General features: G+C 44.1%; 1 long non-coding RNA gene across 4 annotated transcripts in view; it reads right to left on the bottom strand.

Moving 5' to 3' along the window:
* The window catches only part of LOC307192219, a 190522-nt gene that overhangs the window by 35903 nt on the left and 131282 nt on the right, over positions 1–23337 (bottom strand). For all 4 annotated transcript variants that reach the window (XR_013830009.1, XR_013830010.1, XR_013830011.1 and 1 more), the window contains one exon: positions 18407–18568. This is a non-coding gene — a long non-coding RNA (uncharacterized lncRNA). The remainder of the gene's footprint in view (positions 1–18406; positions 18569–23337) is intronic.

The raw sequence follows: 23337 nt of genomic DNA, 5'->3' as shown, positions 1-23337 counted from the left end.
CATGCCGCGGAGCAGCTGGGCCCATGAGTCATGGCCGCTGAGCCTGCGTATCCGGAGCCTGTGCTCCGCAATGGGGAGAGGCCACAACAGTGAGAGGCCCGCGTACTGCAAAAAAAAAAAAAAAAAAATACAAATGGTAATACGCTGTATGCATTGATTTGCAATTTGCTTTTTTCCCACTTGAAAATATGTCTTGCAGCTCTTTTCATGCCACTACAAATAGATTTATCTCATTCTTCTTAAGTGGTGTATTATATTCCAGAGTGCTGGTATGTATTCTTGGCCATCTTTCTACTGATGAACTTTAGGTTGTTCTTAATTCTTTGTGACTACAAACAATGCCAGAATTTAGATCTGTCTAAACCTTCTTGGGCATGTATATGAGTGTTTTTCTACATAATAATTATAATTACTGGGTCATAAGGTATAAATATTTCATATTCTAATAGGTAAATTATCTTTTTACATGACTTACCAATTTAGTCTCCCACAAGTCTATTTCCCTCAACCAGTTACCTTGATAAAGACTATTATCAAATGTGTTAATTTTTGCTAACTTGTTGGGTATAAAAATGAGATCTCACTGTTTTTCTTTTCGTTTAATAACTAATGTTATTTTTGAAAATAGAGATTTTTGCCTTGTAAAGTTCTAGTATTTAAATTATCAGAGTGCAAAATTAGCTTTTTTCTTTTGGTGTACACTTCTATGAATTTTAATGCATACAAAATTAAGACAGCCTCTTCTCATTTCTAACACCCGCCAACCATTGGTGTGTTCTCTATCTCTATAGTGTTGTCTTTTGAGAATGTTACGCAAATAGAATTATATAGTTTGTAACTTTTTAAGATTGGCTTCTTACTCAGAAGAATGCTCCTGAGATTCATGAGAGTTGTTGCATAATACCAATAATTTGTCCCTTATTATTGCTAAGTAGTATTTCACTGGTACATAAGGATGTACCAGGTTTGTTTATCCATTGACTGAATGAAGGACATTTGGGGTGTTTCTAGTTTTTGGCAAGTATGAATACAGCTACTCTAAACATTTGTGTACAGGTTCTTATGTCAATACATATTTTCATTTCTCTAGAGTAAATACCCTGTAATGGAATTTCTAGGTCAAGTAATAAGTGTGTGTTTAACTGTAAGAAATTGCCAAATTATTTTCCAGAGTAGCTGCGCCATTTTGCCTTCCTACCAGTAATGTGTGAGAGTTTCAGTTATTCTGCATCCTTACCAGCCCACTCTTTGTAATGCCAGTATTATTATAACCTTTCTAATTGATGTATCTTATGGTGGTTTAAACTTGCATTTCTCTAATAGCTAATGATGGCTAGCATCTTTTATTTGCCAACTTAATATCTTTTGGTGATGTGTCCAAAATTTTGCTCACTTTTTATTTGGGTTGTTTGTTTTTTATTGTTGAGTTTTGAGAATTCTTTATATATTATGGATATAAGTTCTCTGTTAGAATTGTGATTTGCAAATATTTCCTCCCAGTTTATAGTTTGTCTTTTCATTCTTGGAGGAAAAGTTTTTAATTTTGAAAGACTCCAATCTATAAATTTTTTTATGGATATGCTTTTGGTGTCATGTCTAATAACTTTTTGTAATAAGGTCATGATAATCTTCTCCTATACTTTCTTCTAAAAGTTTTACATTTCACATTTAGGTCTATGATCCACTTTCAGTTAATTTTTTAATAAGGTTTGATGTATAGGGCAAGGTTTATTGTTTTGCATATGGATGGCAATTGTTTCAAAACCATTTGTTAAAAAGACTCTCCTTTCTTCATTGAGTTGTTTTTGCACCTTTGTCAAAAATTAAATGGACATATTTTTATGTGTCTATTTTTGGACTCTATTATGTTTCAATGATCTCTTCCTCTATCTCTTCACCAATACCATACTGTTTTCCTGTTTGTTTTTTATAACCATTTTTTAAAATTGAAGTATAGTTAATTTACAATGTTGTGTTAGTTTCAGGTGTTCATCAAAGTGATTCAGTTTTATATATATATAGATAGATAGATAGATATAGATATAGATATTGAATATAGTTCCCTATGCTATACAGTAGGTCTTTATTGTTTATCTATTTTGTATATAGTACTGTGTATCTGTTCATCCCAAACTCCTAATTTATCTCTCCTTCTGCACCCCACTATCCCCTTTGGTACCCATAAGTTTGTTTTCTATGTCTATGAGTCTATTTCTGTTTTGTAAATAAGTTCACTTGTATAATTTCTTTTAGATTCCACATATAAGTGATATCACATGATATTTGACATTTGGAATTATTTCATTCATTTTTATGGCTGAGTAATATTCCATTGTATATATGTACCACATCTTTTCATCCATTCCTCTGTTGATGGACATTTAGGATGCTTCCACGTCCTAGCTATTGTAAATATGCTGCTATGAACACTGGAGTGCATGTATATTTTCAAATTAGAGCTTCTGTCTTTTCCAGATATATGCCCAGGAATGGGATTGCAGAATCATATGATAGCTTTATTTTTAGTTTTTTTAAGGAAACTCCATACAGTTTTCTATAGTGGCTGCACCAATTTACATTCCTACCAATAGTGTAGGAGGGTTCCCTTTCCTCCACACCCTCTCCAGCATTTATTATTTGTAGACTTAATAATGGCCATTCTGACTTGTGTGAGATGATACCTCATTGTGGTTTTGATTTGCATTTCTCTAATAATTAGCATATTTTCATGTGCCTGTTGGCCATCTGTATGTCTTCTTTGGAGAAATGTCTATTTAGATCTCCTGCCCATTTTTTGATTGGGTTGTTTGGTTTCTTTTATTATTGAGTTGTATGAGCTGTTTGTATATTTTAGAAATGAACTTATTTACAAAACAGAAACGAACTCACAGACATAGAAAACAAACTTATGATTACCAAAGCAGAAGGGGGCGGGGGATAAATCGGGAGTATGGGATTAACAGATGCACATCACCATATATAAAATAGACAAATGACAAGGATTTACTGTATAACACAGGAAACTATATTCAATGTTTTTTAACAAACTATAATGGAAAAGAATTGAAAAAATATATAGATATATACACATATATGTATAACTGAATCACTCTGCTGTACACCTAAAACTAACACAATATTGTAAATCAACTATACTTTAGAAAAAAAAAAAAACCTCCTCCAACATGCTTCCCGAGAGAGCCTAGAGCAACCAGGCACCCCTTCAACATTTATGAAATGAGCTGGGTCTGCAACTGCTCTTTCCCAGTTCCCACAACTTTTTGTACTTTACATGTATACTCACAATTGTTCTCATACGTATAGGCTCCACTTGTTTTGTTTCCATTTACCCTCATTTGTTCAACTGGATTATAAGCTCTGTCTGGATGAAGATCATTTCATGTATTTCTCTTAGATCTTTTTCTCACCTGGCACAATGCTGAGCACATAGAAAGGGTTTAGTATCAACATGTAATTAGCACCAGGCCTAAGTGCCCCTCTGGAGATTGAGTCACAGGAACTCAGTGACCACATCTGGGCTGTCTGTATGCAGGCACCTCATTGGCTTGCCCAGTCTCCGGCCTCTGGGCCATATTTTGGGTTCTACCTCTGGCTCTTGCCCCATCTGTCATTAAACTCCACACCTCCATTCTGTTAGCCCCACTCACTATGCTGCTTCTTTGTTCGCAAACACTTTCTAGTTCCTACTCACTGCTTCTTCAGGGTGGGTCACACCCCTGGTGTGCCCCTCACAGCCAAGTGTGACATCCTGGACGGATGAAGGGATGAAGGAAAGATGATTGGTGAAGAAACAGAACAGCTTGCTTTCCCTTTAGATCTCACCAGACTTGCCACTAGTGGTAACTGCCACCTACGATGTCTTTGCCTTGCTCTTGCCTCTGCTTATGACTCTTACCAATGCTCCAAGGCTTGTATCCAAGCCCATCTTATGTAGTAATTTTCAACACATACTTAATGAATACCTAAGATGCCTAATAATGAGTTCCTAATAAGGAATTGCCTTTTGTAATTCTTCCAACTCTGTGTGACAGGTCATTTTTCTGAATCTCTGAAACACCTCTGGTCAACTTCTCTCATTATATTTATCATACTTTGCCTGGTCTAATCTATTTATGCATTTGCCTTTGCCATCACCCCGATTAGATGGTAAGCCCTTGAGAGTAACTTTTTATACATTACTATCTTTATATTTCCGGCAGCCCTCGAAGGCAGGGTTTTGTGGCTAGTAAGGCACAGTGGGTATTTCTGATTTGACTCAACTCACTAAATTGAATTAAATGGCCAGATAAATGGATGGATGAATGAAACTATTAATACACGGTTCTGCAAGTCTCCCCACAGTACCCAGTCCATGGTTCTTCACAGAATAGACCCTCAGTCAATGCTGTTGACAGACCGATTGATGTGTCTGAAAACAAAGAGTGAAGATTCCTGGTGAGTCAGAGGTTTTTATTTGCTCAATATGTTTTAGCTTCAAATCCTAAAACAGTCATAGCCCCCGAGGTTTCAAAACCAGAATTGCAATCACCTTCTTTCTAGAGCCAGGTTGCCACAGAGACAGGCCTGGAGAAAAAAGTACTTCTGAATGGATAGGTCCAAGCGTATCTGAAGACAGAGAATTCCAAAGGCTTTCCTGGACTGCCTCTAGGCTGGGCTCTATTATTAACCTCCTCTGTGAGGCCGGGCTTCTGTCTGGCCTTGTGCGACTGAAATGGTTTTCTCCTGGGCTCATGCCATGGCTTTGTAAGCCACAAGCAATTCCTAGAAGCCAAGTCAATCAGAAAGATAAGGGAGGCCCCAGTGGTTCATGGTTGTAGAAGGCGTTTCCTTTGACATTAAGCCCGGGAAAGGACAAGCAATCCACAGCAGGCCCAAGAGAAACACAAAGCCTGGTTTGGGATGTCCAGGGGAGCACTTCCCAGCCCCAACCTTTCCCTTCTAGCAGCAAGACCCTCACCAGATTAGTGCCCACTGGGGGTTCGGGGGAGTGAATGCCCAGAGTCCTATGTGCAGCCAACCCCAGAGGTATCGCTGATATTCAGAAAGTGTCAAGGAAAGAAGCACAGCTCGGGCCCACCAAGTCCTGAGCCGTGCACTCTGAGAGAGCTGAGGGGGCATGGAGGGGCCGGGGTGGGGGAGGGAGGGGGAGGGGAGGGGAGGGAGGGGGGAGGGGGAGGGGGGCAGGAGGGCAGGGAGGAGTGAGAGACAGACTACAGATGTGCAACCAAAATGGAATTCAGCCTGTAGACATTTCCTGCGACAGTGTTTAAGCATGTCCTACTATACAGACTAGGGACAGGGGAGGAGGGGGTGGACACTCCAGCTCCATTCACAAAAGAAGAGGCTGTAACTTGCACCCTCAGGGATAAATGTTCTCAAGAACACAGAGCCGCAGCCTCCACAACTGCCAAAGTAAGTGGGTGCCTGTAACAGTGTGATCTCAAGGGCTCTGGGCAAATCTCCCGGCATTAAAAAAAATTAATTTTCCCATGAACCAGATAATACCTGAAATTCCATCATTGCTTTGCTTGAGGCTTAAATTTCTGTAAAAATACCAACACGTAGGGGGAGCGCTCCAAATATTATCAATCAGTTACACCTCGGTGTCTGGAACTTTTTGGATCCTTTCCTGCAGGCAGGTTTTCTGAGGCGCAGGGATGACAGAGTCAGGGGACCCTGGGTAACTGAGAAGGGAAGAGGCTTGGAGGAGCAGAGGAGGGGGTCATATAGCGGACACAAGTTCCTAAACGGACTGTTCCCTGCACAGTGTCACCTGGGGCCAGCCTCGCAGGTCACTGTCAGAGCCACTAATAAATCGGGCTCCAGGTTCTCCTAACCAGGGCCAGCTTCATGGGCGTAAACCTGCACAGTCCCACATGGCCCCGCACTAAGAAGGGCCCCGTGCTTTGCTCAATGCTCCGCTGTCACCATCTTGATGTTCTTAAAAATGTTTAAACGGGTGGCCCCCGCATTTGTAATTTGACTGCACCTCAAAAATTCTGAGTGGGAACTGCTCCTAATTACTCCCTAGAATATCACAAAAGCCCTCTGAAGGGCACAATTCTCTCCTCATCACACGTGTATTTCCTTCAGTCTATTTTTACACATGGGGGGATATTTGAAGAAATGTCCTTAATTCCGAGCACTTTAATTCACCTCCACCAACTAAGCCTCTTTCGAGGTGACTTAGGTGTCATGTGATCCATCCTATTATTAGCACATGCCCAACCCCCAAACTCCTGCTTCCTTTGCCCTTATATACATATCTCTCTCTTAGCAGAAAAGTGGCACATGACCTCCTAGCCTCAAGAATACTTGGCACAAGTCCCTGTTTCTCAGCCGTGTCCATTGTTCTCATCCAGAATGACACTGATTCTAAGCGTCTTGCTGACATTTCTGACTTTTAGTGGGGAGTGCCATTAATCAATCGGCTGCATCTGTTTTGGAAAAATTAAATAGCTCAAGTCAAGGCAAACACAGTAAATAATCTGTCAACAATCCAGGAGAGTAGTGGGGGCGGTGAAGGCAGGGCTTTGTCTTCTCATTATTTGAAATGCATTTAATCTGCTGCTGGATCCTCCACACCCAGGCTAGGGTTACTGGAGGCAGAAAGAAGAGATCAAAAGCTCTTTAAAAATGTGGAGACCAAACCAGGGTATTAACAGTGTAAGTGGGCTATTCAACACGTGTGTCATGGAGAATGAGTTAGCCAGCAGGAGGCTCATGAAATGGCTCTTCAGAGAAAGGAGCTATAACCTTCCTTGTGGTTTAAAACTATAGAAACATACTCTCTCTAAATTCTTTGGTATGTGTGGCCTTCCTCAGAAGAGACAATAGTGGAACTGTGGGTAAATATGGTTTCTGGAGCCAGACTGACTGGGTACCCATCTTGATACTCTCTCTTTCTAAACATTGACCTTGGGCATTGACCACATCATGCTTCCATTTCCTTATCTATAAACTAATTACTTGTAACTATCTCCAGGTTGTTGGGGGAATAAGTAAATTAGTATTTGGTGGATTAAGACTGCTGCAAATTTTTTGACGTTCTTCCCATTGAAAGGTGGGAATCTCATTTCCCCTCCTCTTGATTCTGGGCTGATTTATTATGGCTTTGGCTAACAGAATAGGGCAGAAGTGAAATTTGCCAGTTCTGGGCCTAAACTTGTGAAGAACTGGTAGTATTCACCATCTCTGTCTGACTGGAGAAGCCCCATGCAGAGGCAGTAAGACTACAGGAGAGGAAGAGGAACACAGCCAAACCCAGCCTTCTAGCCACTCTACCAAGGCACCAAGCATGTGAGTCAAACCACCTTGGACCCCGAATACCAGCTCAACCACCAGCTGAATATCACTGAATGACCCCAGCTGACACATCTGAAACAGAAGAATCACCCAGCAGAGCCCTGCCCAATTTTCTGAACCATAAAATTGTGAGACATAGTAAAAGGATTGTTGTTTCAACGTTTTAGGTTTTAAAGTAGGTTGTTAATTAGCCACACATAAATGAAAGAATCTCTACAGCACTATACAGCATGACCTATATGCAAAAACAGAACAGTGCTTGCAACAGAGTATGCATTCAATTCACTCTTCCAAATTCTTCAGGGACATACTTGTTTTGGTAAAATTGGGTGGATTTAGTTTTATGAATATTTTAAAACACTGGAACCTGTATCTAAAACTCCACAACTTTGAGCTCACTGTAGTCAGCCAAATGTCTTATATTACTTTTTCCTCCACTATCTCTGTGCAGGTAGTTCTCGCTTCCATTTCCTAGCCCCATTCCATTTTCAAATACTTTTACTTGGCTACCTTCTATTCAGGCTTTATATCAGTGCTTCTCAAACTCAATATGTACATGGGTCGCCTGGGCATTTTGTAAAAAAGGCAGATTATGATTCAGTAGGTCTGGGACAGACCTGAAATTCTGCACTTTTTATAACCCCCTAAGTGACGCTGATGCTGCTAGCCCACAGTCCACACTTTGAGTGAGAAGGTTATAGTCTCAGCTCAGGTATTACCTCCTCCAGAAAGCCTTCCTGGTTCCTGCTCTTTCACCCCAAGGCTGAGTTAGATGCTGTTGAAGATTCTTTTGGCTGACTGCCTAAAGACCAACTTTTATTTTCTTGAGTGCTGTCAAAGCCCCAGTTTTATTTAAGGTCTCCTCCTTCCCCCATGACTTGGTAAATTTTAATAAATCTAAATGCTGTTTTTGACATTGCCCTTCTTTTCACTGTAATTTTTTCACCAGTGGCCAGGTGACTTGGTTAGGAAATGTTAGGAGCAGCCTGCTGTTCAGGAAGAGGTACTTCTTAGAAAGTTTTTTTCACTCTTAAAAACTGATACATTAAAAAAAAAAAACCTGATACATAAGGAAGAAACAAGTCTTTATCTTTCCCTTGGTGTTAGTCTGTTGCTACTGTTGATGTCTGGAGCTACTGCAGCCATCTTGTGATCATGAGGGAAGTCTTGACAATATACTGAATGAGGATGGCAAAGTGAGAAGATGGAAAAAAAATTGAGTCTGTGTTTAGTCACTAAATGAACCAGCTCTGGGCTTTCCTAGGTTAGGATTTCTTTTTACGTAAAATGCATCTCTTTATTACTTAAACCATTTTTAGTCAAGCTTTCTGTTAAAAGTGGCTAAGGGCATCTTACTGTGGAGTCCTATGCCCTGGCTCTCTTCTACCCAGAAGCCATATATATCTCCTTATCATTGCACATCCTATATTATTCTGTGGTTACACATCTGCTTCCTCTGGTCAGGGACCTCTTGAGGTACATTATTTGCATTCCCAGCACCTGGTGTAGTGTAAACGGTATGAACTTTTATGAACTAAAGTGAACCCAAGGGTTTTCAATTAGAGAAAAATTAAATTTTAGCCACTTCAGGTATTATCCCCTATCAAGGTTTAACCTTGAAGAACTGCCTCTTGTTGCTCTGCACTCCTTAGCCTTACCTCCCACAAATAGTAATAGTCCTGGAACACAATCTCATTTTGATACCAACCCAAATGAAATATCATTAAGAAGGTTACAGAAAGGCCACATGACTCATTCTAAGACTGAAAATAATTTTTTACAAAATCATTATAATGATGATTGTAATGCCTTGCCTTTGCATAATAATAATGGTTACCATGAGCTGAGTCCATCATATCCCAAACACTCCTCCATTCCCATAACTCCCAACTAACAGGGATAAATAACTTGCTAAAGGCCACAGGGCAAGTACATAATGATGTCAAGATTAGAACCCAGGTGTCTGGCCCCTGAGCCTGGGCTCTTCCCATTTTGCTCCCCCCAAATCCCTTTCTGAGCAATGCATACTTGTCAAAGTGATTTTATGCACATGATCTCATTCAGTGCTCTCAAAGGAGCTGTGGGTATGATCAGCCACGTCGTTTTGATATTATTCAAGCTGCTAACTAAATATATGTTACGCTGGGATCATTATAGAGCTTTTTTCCCCCTGTATGTTCCAGTTTATTGTTTTTAAAATCCATTTCAAATAAGAAAACACTTTTTGGAGGAGAAAAGAACCTAATGTGACTGAATTGGGAAACTTTTTTTTAGTGCTAAAGGAAAAAAAATGAAGTTGGCCCAGTTTTTCATAGTGGCATGTTGATGCAATGCCATGAATGAAATGTGGGACGAATGAATGAAATATTTCAAAGTGGAAAAATAAATCATGAGGAAGAACCAATTCCCCAAAGAAACAAGGCTGCAGATAGCAATTCCCTAATTTCCAGCCCTATGCACATTTTTCATTCTGAGAAGACCCCTCTGTCAAAACCTCTTTGATGGAGACATAGAGCTAAAGCAAGAAGAGAAATCTCATTCTTTAGAGCATCTCTTTGCTTCCATCCCAGGCTTTAGGATGCTGGCATGTCTTTGTTCTCATGGACCAGGTGGTCAGCACTCATCACAGCTACTCAATGGGTCCCTTAGAAGTGAAGACAGAGCAGGTATCGCTCGATGCCTGTGAACAACAGAGTCAGTAGGGACGTGCTTTCATTTCTCACAAGAGCACATGAGTTTTCCCACTCAAAGCTCCCCTTAAGAACAAAATCCTCTTTTTATGGATTATCTAAAGCATAATATTTATGTTTTCTTAACTCACTCATAATAAGCTTGTAATAGTTAACTACCTGATCAACTGTTGAATGGCTGTGCTTCCAATACAATAACAAATAGTGATGGAACAATTCTAAGCACAGAGAAGGCACTCAGTACATTTTTAAAAAATTGAACAGAATGAGGTCAGGTTGACGTTCCTCCTTCCGTCTCCACATCCAGGTCAATGCTTTGCCCGTCCCCGCCTATCTTCTGGTGTCAGTTGCACACATTTGATTGATGCAGACCTGTTACTTTACTGGGACCCAGCAGAATATGGTTGTTGTTCCCATCAGATGTGGTGACCCACCTGTCAAAGAAGGGGAATAGTGCCTGATAGCCACCTTGTGTTGATTTCATGTGACACACCCTTGGGTGACCTCTGGGACAGGGCAAACTTGGTAGCATCCTGTCGTTTTGCATTAGGAGGTAGGAGCCAGGCTAGAGAAACAGGAATTGAGGAGGAGGAGGAGTAGTAATAATAATGATACTGATGATAATAAAAATAATAATTACTCTATTAAGAGCTGTCTCAGTTTGCTGAGCTGCTAAAACAAAATGCCACAGATGGTGGCTTGTAAACAACAGAAGTGTATTTCTCACAGTTCTGGAGGCTGGAAGTCCAAGATCAAGTTGACAGCATGTTGGGTTCTGGTGAGGGCCTTCTTCCGGGTCACTAACTGCTGACTGTGTCCTCACATGGTGGGAGGAGCGAGGGAGCTCTGTGGGGTCTCTTTTATAAGAGCACTAATCCCATTCATGAGAGCACCGCCATTATGACCTAATCACCGCCAAGTCTCCACCTCCAAGTACCATCACATTAGGATTTCAACATATGAATTTTGGGTTGGGGGACACAAACATTTGGATCATAACAAGGGTCTGAGATTATGCCAGACCGTCACATTGCCATTTGACAGTTTCCTGCATGGACCACTGTGTTGCCTCCCTTCTTACAGACAAGGACACTGAGGCCCACAGAGGTTACCGACATCTCATGGCTCGAAGCTGGCAGAGCAAGGGTATGAACACAGGCCTATCTGCTTCCAGACCTATTTCTGTTCACCGTGTCCAGCTGCTACCCACAGATCTGTCCTCCTGGAGCCAAGGACTCCCAGTGGCCTCAACCTCTGGAAGTTTGAGTCCAGTTCCATCGGATATCCTGCAGTGGCTTCCCAGCCACAGGTACACACTTCCTGTCCTGGTTCCACCTATATCTGTTGCACATGCCACATATGTCCCAGAAAGATTAAGGCTCTGGATTTTATAAATTTATTTATTTATTCATTTATTTTTGGCTGTGTTGGGTCTTCGTTGCTGCACGGGGGCTTTCTCTTTGTTGTGGTTCCCGGGCCTCTCATTGCGATGGCTTCTCTTGTTGCGGAGCACGGGCCCTAGGCGCGTGGGCTTCAGTAGTTGTGGCACGTGGGCTCAGTAGTTGTGGCTCGCGGGCTCTAGAGAACAGGCTCTGTAATTGTGGCGCACGGGCTTAGTTGCTCTGCGGCACGTGGGATCTTCCCGGACAAGGGCGCGCAAACCCGTGTCCCCTGAATTGGCAGGCGGATTCTTAACCACTGCACTATCAGGAAAGTCCAAGCCTCTGGATTTTAAATTCCCTCGGGACAATTATCAGTCTGGCATCAAGGATCTCCAACGACCGCCTCACCCTCCGTCATGACCCTACCAGGCATCTGCAGTGCCCATCACCCTAGGCTTCTCATTTCTCCTCACCTCCAGGCCTTTCCCTGGCCACCCCCTGGATGGCCTCCCTCCTCGTTTCCACCAAGACCTCGATGAGAGCTGCCTGACCAGCTCAGTGTCCCCTCCACACCTCGCAGACCTTCCCTTTCCTAACTCCTGCAGTGCTCACATTCTGTCCCACTTAGCATTTGCTTACAGTCTCACATGTACTGTGCCTTAATAGCTTTCTGTTTTTAATATCCTTTTTCTGATTGGATTGTAAGCTCCTTAGAAGCTGGGACCATGCCTTGCACTTTGCTGACACTGCTTTTCCAATCCCGTCCTTACTGAACTCCAGTCTATTGCAGTGAAGAGTGGAGGGGACACCTAAAATAAAAGGATTCCTTTGAGCACCTGATCCACAAGGCACTTTGCTCACTTTGGGTGTGGAACTAGAGTTGGTCAACTAACCAGCTAATTTTTCTTAATCATTTGACCCCCCCCTACCCCAGAACAGTCACAGAGGTGGCATTCCACCCCACCCCTAATAGTCACCCCTTGCAGAGAATCAGTCTCTCCCTCCCCGGTCCCCATGGAAACAGGCAGAGCCAGGCTCAAAGGGAAGGGGCTGGATGCCTCCTCCTGGACGCAGTGTACACTCTCACAGGGACATATTCTGTCTTAGCAGCAGCTCAGTTAGCTCCCAAAGTCCCAGCCACGTCCTGCATCAAGGTCCCCAGATGGCATGCTCTCTGTGGAGCATGCGGTGATGGAGGACGCACGAGCGCCACCAAATCACGTGTCCCTCTGTCTCGACCCTTCTATAAGATGTCTTGCTCTTAACAGCCATCCTGATGGTGAAAGAAAGCCTGGGCCACATCCAGCCTGTGACTGCTGGAGGCATGTTGGCCACAGGAGGTTGCTTTGCTTTCTTCTTTCTCATCAAGGCTTCCTTTCTTCCTCTCTCAGGCTGAGTTGGAAAGCTCTCGAAAGGTAGCAGATTGCAGGCACTGAAGGCTGGTATCTTCTGTTTATCCACAGAACGAGGACATCGGCCAATGCAAGAGCCCCTGTACTGTCCCTTCCATGTGCTCTTGGCTCCAGAGCACCCGAAGCAGCCCGCCTGGGCTGTCTGAAGTTCCACCTCCCCCCATCCCCAGCCTCCCCCTCCCCCAGGCTGTTTCAGAGGGAGCTGAAGGTGTGTTCTCTGTGGCACTGGTTCTCAAATTGTAGGATCATGACCCATCGGTGGAACAAGGCAACTTACCAGGTCACAGCTAGCAATTGTTTTAATGAAATAGAATGGAATAGAACATCTCAGTGCATCGCACATAGGAATGGTACTGCTTCATTAGATTATTGCTACACACACACACACACACACACACAATGATGTAAAATGCCCTTTTTCCTGTGGCTTACAATTTCAAAGGTTTGTAAGTCCTTGTTTCACAGGCTGGATGAGCCAAGTCTTGCCCTTGACCCTGGTTCTGGCACGGCGAACTTCTCAGGCAGTGTGGGATGCTTCCTCAAAGCTGACCAGGGGCTTCCCTGGTGGTGCAGTTGTTGAGAGTCCACCTGCCAATGCAGGGGACACGGGTTCGTGCCCCGGTCCGGGAAGATCCCACATGCCGCCGAGTGGCTGGGCCCGTGAGCCATGGCCGCTGAGCCTGTGCATCCGGAGCCTGTGCTCTGCAACGGGAGAGGCCACAGCAATGAGAGGCCTGCGTACCGCAAAAAAAAAAAAAAAAAAAAGAAGCTGACCAGCCCTCTCTCCCTTCCCCATTTGGAAAAAAAAAACTGCTAAGAGTGAGGCACAGGAACGAGAATGTAGGAGACGAAGAAATGGTTAAGAAGTGATTGCTGCCCTCCAAGAGTATAAATTGGAAACAATGCTTAAATAAGGCCAGCAGACTGGAAGAAGATACTTGAAACATCTGATAATATGGTGGAGAGGAGTTCATTCCCACGACCAAAGAGACCCTCACAGTTCTGGTTTTACCAAAAGGAGCAAAGAAGTTTTGCTGTCTCAGGTGTGGCCCTCAGAACTAGGGATGTGCTGTCAATTTGCCTCCAAATGCCTACATTTACCTTAAGCTAGGTTTTTAGCCCTCCATGGCCCACCCTCTCTAAAGCCAAACTGGTGCACAGGACTCTCAAAAGATACCCCTTTTGGCCGAAGGGAGTCTTTCCTGTTCTAGGTATCCATACTTCTATGCAATGTCTAGAAAAACTAAAATGGGGACCAGAAGACTAGACTTTACCCAGGGACTGACATATTTTGCTCCGTGCCTTTGGGTGAGACCTTTCACCTCTCTGAGAGATAGCCCTTCAGCTACGATCATGGAATGCGGACAAAAGTGACTGTACCCGGTAAATGGCTTTGTAACTTGGTGAACTTGGCTGAGGACAGACACATGTCCAGAAAGAATGAGGATAAGACAGACTCTCACAGGTCATTCCCGTAAGATGGAAAGATCTTTCCTCTACCCAGCCCCAATCAAAGCCAATTCCCTGCTGTCTGGGACATTTATTCCCTGAAACAGTGAAATGCCTGTTTTCTGGTGAAACACAAAGGATTATGGAGCACAGCTGACTTGAACTTGAACTAACATTCACACATGAACCAACCACATGGGTCTTAGGGGTGGCTTTGCTGGGTAAGAGCTGGGTGAGAGCAATCCTGCCTGGGCAAGTGGAATGGGCACCTCCTGTCTGGCACCAGCCTGATCACACTTTGCCCAGAGATGTGATTCTGGCACAGAGACACTGAGGCACTAGGGCTTCATGTGCAGCAAACTTACAGTTACTCCACAAGCCCTTGTTTGTAAACAGAGGTCCCCTCCCTTTAAAATTAGGTCCCCTCCCTTTAAAATTAGGGCATCATAAGTCATGTACCACAATGTTCATTGCAGCTCTATTTACAATAGCCAGGACATGGAAGCAACCTAAATGTCCATCAACAGATGAATGGATAAAGAAGATGTGGCGCATATATACAATGGAATATTACTCAGCCATAAAAAGAAACGAAATTGAGTTATTTGTTGTGAGGTGGATGGACCTAGAGTCTGTCATACAGAGTGAAGTATGTCAGAAAGAGAAAAAAATATACCGTATGCTAACACATATATATGGAATCCAAAAAGAAAAAAAAATGGTACTGATGAACCTAGGGGCAGGACAGGAATAAAGACGCAGACGTAGAGAGTAGACTTCAGGACACAGGGAGGGGGAAGGGGAAGCTGGGATGAAGTGAGAGAGTGGCATGGACATATATACACTACCAAATGTAAAACAGAGAGCTAGTGGGAAGCAGCCGCATAGCACAGGGAGTTCAGCTCGGTGCTTTGTGACCACCTAGAGGGGTGGGATAGGGAGGGTGGGAGGGAGACGCAAGAGGGAGGGGATATGGGAATATATGCATACATACGGCTGATTCACTTTGTTATAAAGCAGAAACTAACACACCATGGTAAAGCAATTATACCCCAATAAAGATGTTAAAAAAAAAGAAAAGGAGGCCAATAGATACATCTTTACTGCAACACTGTCTGCTGCCAGTTATCCTGTCAGTCCTAAATCCAGAGATAGTCTTTCACGACTTTGACAAGTGGCTGGAGTCTAAAGCTGACCGCTTTCCCCTTCTGGACGTTTTCCCCATGTTCTTTGTCCCAGTTCACCTCAACTGGACGTGCACCCTGCTCCAGGACCCTTCCTCTCACTCTAAGCTTCCTGTAGCCCCAAATCTAACACCCTCTAAGAGGGGGGTAGTGCCGGTGCTACCTTTTCATGGTGGATGGTAAGGAGTGACAAAGATGAACCTACAGGAGGAATGATCTGGTGGTGGACAGTCCAGCACAGTGTGGCGGGTGGGACCATTTGGGATAGAGAGAATGACCTCAGTAGTTATTCTACCTGGTCCTTCCTGCTACTAAAGGCAAATTTGCTCATTTCCACCATCCATAAAAATGCCCAGCCTAGTAAAAATGCTGTGTTACCATCTTACTGAATTTAAGCCTTCTTGAGTGGCTGGGGAGAGTGAGGTGGGAGAATCAGTTATAGTTGCTGATGACATGAGCAATCTATACAGTGGCAAAGGACACAGAAGTGATGATGGTCACCATCCCCGGGGAAATATCTATTGATTTCCTCCATCTTCATCACCGAGGGTTCAGTTTGGAAAATGGCGTTAAAAGGGAGAAACTACATCTTCTCTTTATTCTCTAAAGGAGAAGCTAAAGATGACATTAAGAATAATTTGATACAGATTTTTTACACCTTCCCTTGCTAAAGCAAATATCCTCCATGATGGATGTTGGAGGGAAAGGTCTCCCAATAGTCTCATTAAAACCCAAGTGATTATTATAAGGTGAAGTCTCAGTGTAAAAGCAATGCCTGAATCCATAAAAACTTTGGAGTTTGTACAGACGCTATAATTATTCATTGGAAAGGGAGACTGTATTTTGCCTAAATCAGATTCAGAGAGTATTGACCCAACATCAATCTCTACACACATGAAGCGCTTTACAGATGTCCAGTAACTTTACTTCCATTTTTCAATTACCTTTTACACATTCTGGTGAGCCATGCAGGGCAGGTTTTAATCCCTCAACCTTATTGACAAGGAAAATGAAATGAATTGTTGGAGGCCCTCAGCAACCAATGCTTTAATTGGGGTCTCCTATCTCAAGCCCTCAGTTCTTCCCTCTGTGCCATGTGGTTTTTCAAATTTCTGAGGTCCCTTTGTTCACACAATTCATCTCGAAACTGGTAGTGACCAGAGTCGTTGATTATAGAAATGTGAGACGTAGAGGTTCTTACTGAATCAGGATACAGACTTGGGTATTATATGAACCAAGTGGTTCTCAAACTTAAGCGTGTATCAGAATCCCCTGGAGTCTTATTAAACCACATTGCTGGGCCTCACCCCCCAGAGTGTCGGATTCAGAAGATCCGGGGTGGAGCCAGAGAATTTGCATTTCCAGCAAGCTCCCACGTGATACTCATGCTTCCGGCCCAGGTCACACACCTGGACAACCACTGACCTAGGGATTTTCAACTGAAAGCACCTGAAGGACAGAGCTAAGTCTTCCCTCTCCCTCTGCATCTGTCTGTGGTCTGGTCCATCCATCTGGCCTCTGCACAGGTTTATCACAAGATTGTTGCCTCATCCCTTAGCCTCTCTCTTTCTGAGGTTTTCCCAGGAAGGAGCCTGTATTATGAATGCCATGGGCCTCCTTCCCTGCCACATACTTTATATCTATCCTAGTGATGACATTTCCCCATTGTGGTCAGATTCCAACCTGATGGCTTATGATGATAAATTGCTGCCTTTCACTGTAGGTTCTGAGAAACATCAAAGACTTTAAGGCAGAAATGAGGAACACAAGCTTTAGCCACAGGACTAACTTGGCTAAGTAGCTCCAGGGGCTAAATACTATCCCATACCATAGTCCCCCAGCCTCCCCACATGATTCAAAACGCGCGTTAGTACGCTCAAGGCTCTGAGAAGTCCTGCAGTATGTAGACTGGTTTAACTTTAACATAGATCTTTCCAATTTTACATGACTACAGCCTCCTTTTCTTTTCCTGATAACGCTTCCTATCATTCATGGAGTAAAAGCTTTCTGATAAATACTCATTAGGAAATACACCCATTAAGGGGTGAGCTGCAGATCTTATGGAGTTGACGGGATAATTCCTCAATTTCAAGTTTACTCCTCAACCATCCCTTCCCCAAAGGACACACATAGGGAGGCTGTCTTGTAAAACCCAAGGCATGGGGGTTAGGGGAGGAGGGGCAGAGCAGAACACCTGCTTCATGCGGGCAGCTGGATCCCAAGAAGAAGGAGGGAGAAATTTCTCTCAAATTTACAAAGCAGATGGATCATCCCCCCTTACCTGGAGAAGAGTGAGTGAGGAGGCAGGAGGAGGCCAGGTGTGTTACACAAATGGAGCTTCTCTGGGCATAAAAGACAGCAAGGCGGGGAAGGAACAGCTCCTCTGGCCCCGCCACCAACAAAGCTGATCAAGAATCGAACAGACAGAGACTTGCCCCCGAGGAGCCTTTAAGACCATCAGGGAAGGGCTTCCCTGGTGGCGCAGTGGTTTAGAGTCCGCCTGCCGATGCAGGGGACACGGGTTCGTGCCCCTGTCCGGGAGGATCCCACATGCCGCGGAGCAACTAAGCCCGTGAGCCATGGCCGCTGAGCATGCGCGTCCGGAGCCTGTGCTCCGCAACGGGAGAGGCCACAGCAGTGGGAGGCCCGCGTACCGCAAAAAAAAAAAAGACCATCAGGGAAGATTCATGCAGGAAGCAGTGCAAGATATCATAAAAGCACTGATGGTGTCAACCCCTACATGCAACCCAAGAAGAGAGTCGTCATACACAGGAAACGCTTTACACATGTGGAGGTGGCTGGTGCACCGCCCCCGCGGATGGGATCCTGAACAGGAAAGCGCCTAAGCTGCTTCTGCTGGCAAATGCAGGTGACTCCAGAGGATGGATCTGTGGAGTCCTCCTCGCACAAACAAATAGGATCCCAGGAAACAAATTAACTCTCAGAGAATGACGTTTCCCTACCTGAATGCCTCACACGTGGTCATCAGCCGACATCTGTCATGTATTGTCTTCCTGCAATCCAGGATGAGGGAAGCGCTGAAACAATTCCTGCACCCGGGGAAGTGTGTTCCAGACATAGTCACCTTCTGTGATCCGAATAACCTCAAGCCAAGTTCTATTTTCCTGAGGGAGAAGGACAGAATCATGATATAGGAAGCCCTAAGATGGCCAGGGGTCAGGAGACGAGTAGCGTTTCCTCTGTGAAGGCAGGTCTCGTGCCCCTGATAGTGGGAGCTTCAGCCCAATATCCTTCTTGCTCCTACAGAGATGCCTGGTTCCTCTCGTGTCCCGCTGGGGACTCTTCCATGCCTCCGTGCTCTCCAGCAAAGCAATAGTTCTTGAGCAGCAGTGAGGATGGGGTGCCTCAGCTGCCCATCCACTAATAGCCCTCCGCCATCTCTCCTTTCTACAGGCTTCGAAAGCATTCTCTAACGCCTTTGAATCCATAGGCCGAGGATGTGAAGAGACAGCGCGCTGAAAAAAGACTGGTTCGTGAATATATGGAAAAGTGTTCAACCTCCCTATGACTCAATAAAATGTCACCATTTTGCTTATCACATTAGCAATTAAACAGACATTAAATGCTTGGTTTGAGCCAGGGTGTGGTTTAAACTGATGAGCACCTTACTGGAAGACATTTCACAAAATCTTAGTAAAAGTGTTCATGCATATGTATTGAATAACCTGGAAATATGTTCACAAGGTCTCTGGTTTTTAAGATGATTGCATTGGGTTGGCCAAAAAGTTCGTTCGGGATTTTCCATAAGATGTTATGGAAAACCCAGAATGAACCTTTTGGCCAACCCCAAATAAAACAGCATGTACAGAATAATCTTATCTGTGGGTGTGCAGGTATGTGTGTGTGTGGAAATGTATTTGGAAGGATAAGTTCCCAACTTCTGGTTCTGATTTGCTTTGGCTCTATACTACCCTTAGGCTTGGGTCCTTCCCAGAGCCCCATAATTTAGAGGGTCTCACCCTGGCCCTTCTGCAATCTGCCCCTCTCCCTGTGGCAGAAACTCTGCAAGGCAAAAGGGATGAACCCACCTGAAGCTAGCTCATTCTCATTCTAGTACACGCTCTAAAACCCGAGACCCTGGAATTCCCATTTCCAGGGCTGCACAAGCTTCCTGAGTCCTTTTCCCTGAGTAGATTGTGTTACTGGTGATCACACCCCAGATGCAACGGGTGGCCAGGAGGGAGCTGTCTGCAGGGGTGCAGATGGTGCTTGCACCTGGGACTGCAGCATCCACACGTGCACCCCACGGCCCTCGTGGTGAGGGCTTGAGTCATGGCTGGGGCGAGACAGGAGGTGGCCAGGAGCCTGGGGTCAGCTCTCCCCAGGCTACCACACTCTTACTCTGGACTTCAGAACTCTAAATTTGAACCTGTACTTTCAGATTGTTTCAAGCATAAGGATAGAAGAGATGTAATAGTCTGTCAGCTGGGTTTATAACTTCTAAGTATTTAGACTTTCTCAACTTTCTAAATATGGTATGTGGACCTTCACTTATACACTCACCTCAGACCACAAGAGTGTTAGGGATGGACCTGTTTTGGATAGTAGAATTAAGGATATTTTAATTCTCTCACTCTCTCCCTTTCTCTCCTTCCTCCTCTCCTTCCTCTCTATCTCTCTATCATTTATTATCTCTCCCTCTGTTCTTTTTTTATTTTTTACTATATACTAACAAATTGATGTTCTTTGTTTTAGTAATTCCAAGTCTATGAATCTAATCTAAAAAAATTATTAGAAATGTTGACAAATATTTGTGCATCTAGAAATTAAAATAACCTAAATGCTAAACAATGGGGAAACAGCCAAATGAATTATGGCACACCATATGGATAAATACTTTAAAATTATATTAGTAAATCCATGTTACGCTGATGAAGAATTTTAGCGAAAAATGCTCAATACAACATTAATTGAAAAGCAAGTTACAAAATATATAGTATAAATATAATTTAACGTATAAATATACGAGATATGTATATGTAAAAGATAGAAAACCACCAGGATATTAACTATGCTTATGTTAAATGAAATCCTGGATGAGGATTTTTTTCTTTATATTTTGGGGGTTTTCCTACCATGATTAGGGGTTACTTTTATAATCAGGAAGAACTTGTTTAAAAGTCTAAACATGTCTGTCCCTGCGTCCAGGTTTGTGTTTCCATGAGGAAGCCATACCCTGGTGGCCTTTGACGTAATCTACAAATGAACCCTGCATCCTGTTGCCACCGTGGAATCCTGCTTTCCAAGTGCTATTTCCCTTCTGTGCCTTCTAATGTTTGGATTCCTAGAGCAGCCCTGGGGCCTCAGCCTAATCACGAAGGTGCCTTTTACCTGGGCAGCCAGGAGGGTGGCCTCCCCGGGGAAGCAACACTTACAGGATGCTCTTACAAAAGCCGAGCAGACCCGCCTGCCTTCTCCTTGTGGGAACCTGGCCTCTATGAGCTGTTGAAGATCCCGCTTCATACCTCGCAGCTCCCCACACCACTGCCACCCCCTCCCTCCCCATACTCCACAATGCAGGTACTTTCATTATCTCTCACTTCCTGGGAAAAGTTCTGATCGATTACTTCACACAAACATTTACCCTCCTAAGCGTTTCATTTGTAACAGGGAGATGGCACGCTTAGCCTAGGGAAGGAATCTCCAAAGGCAGGATGTCCAACACATGACTTCTGAATGTAAAGACATTCGGGAACAGCAGTGGGAAGCAAGCTACCTGGTACCTGGAAACCAAATCATGTCAATCTCCTCCTTTCAGCAAAGGCCACTAAGACCTAGAGGATGCAGAACTGAGAAGACCTCCCCTGAGCATCAGAAAACGGAAACTGGAAGCCACACCAGCGGAGGCCAGACACCTCTTACTCAAACTAGAAATCAAGCACGAAGATTCAGATGAGAACTGCTGGGAACTCCCAGCCCTCAACCTGGACCTGACATTTCTAAATGTTGAGACCAGAGAAGAGAGCATCTCTTATTGTAATTGCTCTAACCATTATCAGTGTTCTAGAAACGCTTCCAAATAACAGACTAGCATCCTCTTATGATTTCCCCTGGTATGGGCTTCTTCCTACGCACTGCCCTCCACCTCACGCACAGAGCCTCACCTTAGGATGCTGGGCAAGGGCTTCATCAGCCCCTGCGTTTTCCGATTCTTGGCAGCCAGGCCAGGAGTCACGAGTCGGTCTGGAAGTTAGTTGTAAATGCTAGAATACAGACCACCAGTGACAGATATCTACCAGTAAAATTGTGTGACAGACATTCGGACCCCTAATTTCCGCCTCTTAAGAAAACAAAGGATTATACTAAATTTCCAAATCCTTTATTCCTCTATATCATTAAGCCTAAATATGGCTTGTATCCTATTTCCTTTTTTTCTAAAATCTGAGATCAATTTTCCAATTTGTCATAACATAGCCACGCTCTAAAACTTTTTCTGAAATTGTACTTATTTCCAGCCTGCCCGGTTTAGCCCCTCATTTGATGCTTGTTTCTTCTCAGTTAGTTTTGTCTTCCCAGTAAATTCCTGGAGGGGAGGGCTCAGAGGAGAACACGTCATTCTCCTCTGTGTGGCCACCTCAATGCTGAAAACATTGTTCAGGAAATAGGAAACCTAACTGGGCTGGCTGGCTGGTCTCAGCATCACTTCCCAGGCAAAACCTAAGCTTAGCAAACAAGCCGGGCCTCGGGTGAATCCTGCTCTCAGATCCCTCATTTGTAAATGGAGATGACTGTTTAATGAGTTTTAAATGAGATTATACGCAAGTGTTTATTACAACGCCTAGCACGGAACAAGAGCTCGGTAACATCAGCTCTTATGTTTTATTGCCATCGTGAGAATTTCTTTTCTCTCCTTGAAGCACAGAGTTTAAAACCATAATCCCCACAAGGAGAAAAACAGTTGGTGTCAAATCCACCTCCGACAGTTTGGGAGTCTCTGGGAGGCGTCGCGCACAAACTCCGTACTTGGTATGGGGTATCGACCTCAGAGCTTCAACCCGGGCTCCATCAGCCTAAGAAAAGCTTGGCTTGTTGCCTTGGAACTTATTGGCACAATAAGAGATAATGATTTCCCTGTACACACTCCCTCAGAGCAGTTATTGTTGAAGTATTTCCCTTATTCCTCCTTTACCGGAAAACAATACCTTATAGAAATCAGCTGAGGAAGACACTAATAGCAACTTCAAAGTGCAGCCTTCTCACTGCCCTGACTTGGCAAGGAAGCCTGTTTGGCGCAGTTCGCCTCAGACCCAGGAACAGAAAGTGACAAAAATGAGTCCCTGGGGACTGATGTGGGCACCAAACACCTGGCAGCTTTGGGGCCAGCAGGGCCAGCAAGAAGAAATCGGTTTCCTCAGTTGGCAGCCCCAGAAAGTCACAGCCACACTATGAAAATAAGGGTTTTTTTTTTTCTCTCTCTTTTCCACTCACTCTTCTTGCCTTCCATGATATTTCTTCTCTGTCCCTTGGGAAATCTGTGTCTTTGTGGGGTCTGTCCTCTGCCCTTCTTTTGTGAGCATACCAAGGCAAAGATGCATTTAATTTTCAGAAACTGTGTCTGTCAATAAATTGCTTTTGCTCTATCTTAGAGGAGGCGCTGCCACCATCCTCCCTGAGCGGACATTCCTTATGTACGGGAAGCGTTTCTCATTATCTGTCTTGACCTCTTGTGCAATCTCTTTTTCATCCTCTCCTTGGGCTTTTCTTATCATGGCTTGCACTCCCTCACCCTCGTGCTGTAATCGGCAGCATCCTCCTTAGCACATGGCGTCGTACCCCTTGTATGTGTCCTCTGTTATAACCTTGATTAGTTCCCCTCATCGTCCACCAGGCCTTTTAAATTGGGAATGCTGTCCTTGCACTCACCAAACCCAGC

Source organism: Stenella coeruleoalba (assembly GCF_951394435.1).
Source record: "Stenella coeruleoalba genome assembly, chromosome: 1".
Taxonomy (NCBI): domain Eukaryota; kingdom Metazoa; phylum Chordata; class Mammalia; order Artiodactyla; family Delphinidae; genus Stenella; species Stenella coeruleoalba.
The sequence above is the reverse complement of the archived record's forward strand: the minus strand, read 5'-3'. Positions and strand labels throughout refer to the sequence as shown.